Source organism: Vanacampus margaritifer, chromosome 16 (assembly GCF_051991255.1).
Source record: "Vanacampus margaritifer isolate UIUO_Vmar chromosome 16, RoL_Vmar_1.0, whole genome shotgun sequence".
In the NCBI taxonomy this organism is placed as follows: Eukaryota; Metazoa; Chordata; class Actinopteri; order Syngnathiformes; family Syngnathidae; genus Vanacampus; species Vanacampus margaritifer.
The window spans coordinates 19,507,843-19,512,604 of NC_135447.1; the positions used below are offsets into that span (position 1 = coordinate 19,507,843).

Here is a 4,762-nt window from a genome sequence, read left to right on the forward strand (position 1 = left end):
TATTGTTTTAGCTCAACTTTTGCTGTGTTTTTATGCTTTGTAAAGTGACCTTGGGTGTTCTGAAAGGTGCTGTTTTTAAATGAAATGTATTATTATTATTATGATTATTATTATAAAATAGCCCTAATCCAGGTAGTACGTTTGCCTCAATGAAAATGCGAGATGCAGCATTTACACACTATTTGGCAAAGTGGGAGGAGAAATGTAATTAGATTATAATAGCACATACACTGTGATCTGTCAAACCTGGTGATTGCATCTATTTTTAATAGATTTCAATTCAAGGCGTAAAGTTAAAGAAATCAAGATTTATTGAAAAAAGATGAACACTTTCAACATTCAAAACACATTATTACCCAACAAAATACTCAATGTCAATTATTTCTGCTCCACTGCTGTGCATAAAGGCACACTCAATTAAAATACGCACTTGCAAACTTATTTTCCATAACAGAACATAAGTAGAAAAAATCACAAATTTCAGTGGGAACAGTGTAGTTGGTCTCCCTTTTTTGCCAGTACATCAAAGTCTGGAGTTAGTTTTGCTGTGGCAATTCTCAGGATAGATCTGAGGTGTTGGTCAGTTAACTTGGATCTGTGACGGCCTTTATTTATGTTCATGATGCTGAACGTCTGCTCACACACGTAGGTCGAGCCAAACAACACCAGCATCTTCTGTGCTGTCCTCCGGAGGTTTGGAAACGTGGCTTCGTCCAGTGAGGCATAAAAGTCATTCAGTTTAAGAGACTTGAACTTCTCCTTTAAAGCAGAGTCGGACTGAAGATCGATCAGTTCCAACTGCAGCTCCTGTGGTGCTGTTTCAGGCTCTTGTGACAGGGGACAGGACACCAGCTGAAGTGATGAGGCAATTTGTTTAAAATCAGAGAAGCGACGGCAGAATTCTCTGTGCAGGTCGTCCAGTGATTTGCAGTATTTATCCGTGATTTGGATGGTCCCTTTCTGCACGGCTAGTGTGGGGAAATGAGCGAAAGATTTCTTTGCCATTTGTCTGGAGAATAAAATCAGCTTGGATTTGAAGGCGCTCACATTTGTGTACATGTTGTGCACAAACTGATCTTTCCCCTGTAGCTTCACGTTCAGCTCATTCAGGTGTGAAAATATGTCCACAGCAAACGCAAAGTCAGAAAGCCAGTTCACGTCACTCAACTCGGAATATTCTTCGGATTTTCCCATTAACTCCAAAAACGAGCTAATCTCCTCTTTGAGCTCCCACACTCGTTGTAACACTCTTCCCAAATTTAACCAGCGGACACGAGAGTGGTAAAGTAGGTCCTGGTGATCCGTATCGGTTTCCTCCAACAGTGTAACGAACTGACGATGATTAAGTCCCCTCGCTCGTATGAAGTTAACAAGTTTTACAACTGGATCGACAACGTGATTAAGATGCAACACAGACTTACACAGAGACTCCTGGTGAATGATGCAGTGAAGGAAAATAACGTCCTGCTCAGGGTTTTGCTCCTTCACTTTATCCTGGATCCTTTTCAGCAGTCCGATGTTTTTTCCTGTTAAATTTGGCGATCCATCCGTGGTGACATTGGAAAGTTTACTCCAAGGAAGCTTCATCCTCTCAATTACAGCGGACACTTGTGCATACAAGTCCTCTCCTCGCGTTTTCCCCTTCAGCGACTCCATGCTCAAAAGCTCAGTTATCTCAAAACTGTCGTTTATCCCTCGGACTTGCTGTCTCTACCATGCATTCTTTCAAAAACTCGCCTTCGGAGAAAGGCTTGTTAGCCTTCGCCTATTTGAACGGCAGCAAAAAACCTGCCTTGGTACTTGACTCCTGAATTGAAGTTTGTCGGTGAAAAAAATTCTGCTGAGCCTGTAAATTAGCCGCCAACCTCTGTGCAGTAGCCTCCCGTTCTTGTGTTGACTGCTTGCAAGCATATTTTGCATGTTTCGTGGCAAAGTGACGGCTGATATTGTATTCTTTAAAAACCGCAACGGCTTCTTGGCATATCAGACATACAGCCGTTGATCGGACTTCTGTGAAAAAATATCGTGTTGTCCACTCGTTATTAAACACTCGCCCCTCACCGTCCACCTTCCTTTTCTTTGGTGCGCTCATTTCTACAGATGGGGTCAGATGGCAACAGGAAAAGAAAGTAAATCGCTGTCCTTGGTACACGCGGTAAAGCACTATTAGGGAAGTGAAGGGAATTTTCTCTGGCCCGCCCATTTTTCCTCAGGCCCACCCACAATAAAAAGCCTGGGGCCACGGCTGGCGCCACCTACTGGTGAAACGCGGCATTGCAGGGACAAAATTAAATGAATGATTTTGAATTTTTTTCTAGCCTTATTGGATAAGTTCGGCGGGCCGGATTGAAAAGCATAACGGGCCGGATTTGGCCCGCGGGCCGGGGTTTGCCCATGTCTGGCCTAACCTCAGTACATAGTGTGGGTGTGATACCACTGAACCAACAACTCATAAGCCTTCTTAACATTTTATTATTTAGGGTAATGAATCAGCAGGCAGTGCAAATGCAAAGTATACTTAGGTTGGATATAATTTAGATTCAAGACATTTTAATATAGTGCAATGGTAGGATTTTATTTAATTTTAGAAAAGGGATGACATGTTCACTTGCTGAAACAATGCGACGTTTGGAAACATTTAGGGACGTAATGGAACGCGAAAGGCAACAGTTACGTGACATTGTGATTCTGAGACAGATTTAGGAACCCGATTCGAATCTCAAGGTTTTAGTACGTACCAAAACACACTTTCAATTTTGCCATCACTAGCTGGAGGGTCAATGTTGCTTCTGCGATCGAGCCAGACCCGGCTGCAGAATGAAATTACATTACATTTTTTGCAGGGGGCACACTTCTTCAGCCTAAATCTAATGTTCATCTTGTGTTTTTTGTCAGACATCTCTATTCTTTGGTATTTGACTCAGCGTGAGACGTTGCATTGTTTCGTTTTATGACATCTCCATGCTGCAATTTGTTATTTTATTGATACTCATTTATTTACAAGAATTCACTTCCCTATTTCTTGTTATAAATGTATTAATATTATTTTTATTTACTTGTATTTCCTTACTTATTATATTAATTAATTTTATTTTGTGTTATTTCATTTAATTTGCCTCTACTACAAGACTGACAATGATACAAAAATAATATTATATGAGTTCAGTGAAAACTAAGCAAAATATTAATCTAAAAGGATCATGTGTAAAGTGCATTGTTTATTAGAATTTGGTGACACTCCATCAAGTTACCATCCGATTTCACCAATTAACACTGATATTAAAATTATCGCTAAGGCTTTCGCATCTAGACTAGAAACAGTAATCTCGACAATCATTCATAGCGACCAAACAGGCTTTATTAAAGGTCGTCGCTCTTTAACCTTATTAGCATGTCACAGCGGCATGATAAAAGGGCAGTTATTAAATTGTTGGATGCAGAAAAAGCATTCGACAGTTAACTGGTCCTTCCTCTTTGCTGTTTTAAATAAATTTGGCTTTGGGAAGTCACTGGGTGTCAGTATTATATGATTCTCCTAAAGCTACAGTTACTACTAATGGGATTACATCTCAGAGTTTTATCTACAGAGAGGCAGAAGACAGGGATGCCCATTGTCCCCTTTATTATTTGCGATATTTATTGAGCCGCTTGCTCAAGCTCCGCTGCCCGGCTCCTCTTCGGCGCCGGTGCCTGGGTGCGGGGGTCGGGGGCTGGGGGGCTGCCGGTTGGTGGGGTTGGGGTCGGGGGAAGGGGCGGCTTGGTTGGGGGTGGCTGGGTGGGAGGGTGGTGGGGGTGGGAGGGTGTCTGGGGGCGGCTGGGGCTGGGTTGGGGTGGATGGCGGGGGTGGATGGGGGGCGGGGGGGGTCGGGGGTGCAGCGGGGGCTGTGGGCCGATGGGGTTCCTGGTTGGCCTGCAGTGCCACGTCCTGCTGCGTTGGGTTGGGGGTGGGGGGCGCTCCTGCTCCTGGGTTTGCTCTTCGGCCGGTGGCCCGTGCGGAGACCGGGGGTCATCCTTTGGCGCTGCCGCGGCCCGGGGGGCCCTGAGGTGTTGCGCTTGCTCTGTCCTGGTGGGGGTCTACGGCTCCCCTCTTTGGTGGAGATTTTCATGCATGCCAGATCCACCACACCAGCATCTATCGAAACTCAGACACAATCTTCCTCAGGTCATTGAATCGGTGGAGGCTGGTGTCTGTGGATCTCACTCTGCTTCCTTTCCTCAGTCTCTCCTTTGGTCTCTTGAGGTCTCCCTGATTTGTTGAAATTTAGATGTCTCTGGGGTTGGTGGCCTGGTGGGTGGTGTCTGGTCGGTGCTGGATTTCTTTTCTTTGGTCCTTCCTCAGGTTTCCTGACGACCTCACGACTCTGGCTGGAAGTGTTCTTAGTGTTCGTTTTTCGGTGAACTAATGAATATACACTCACTCGCACGCATGCACGCACGCACGCACACACACACATACACATATTCACCCACATACAAAAAAAAATAAAAAATAAATAAATAAAAAATATATATATATAAAAAAAGGAGAGCAATGATGATGACATGTCAAATCGGTAAAATTTCCAAATGAACAATACTGAGCTCTCCAGGAAAAAAATAAATAAATAAATAAAATAAAAAAGCTATACGCCAGGAAAGAAGGATTCAAGGAATTCACTCTGGGCTAACAGAACACAAAATGAATCTATATGCCGATGATAGTTTACTTTATTTAGAAAAACCTATTTAACTTACTAACTAAATTTTCACATTTATCAGGTTA

General features: G+C 43.4%; 1 pseudogene; it reads right to left on the reverse strand.

The window, feature by feature from the left end:
* Positions 1 to 480: 480 nt before the first annotated feature.
* On the reverse strand, positions 481 to 1,656 carry LOC144036546 (general transcription factor II-I repeat domain-containing protein 2A pseudogene; annotated as a pseudogene).
* Between the last annotated feature and the right edge of the window lie 3,106 nt (positions 1,657 to 4,762).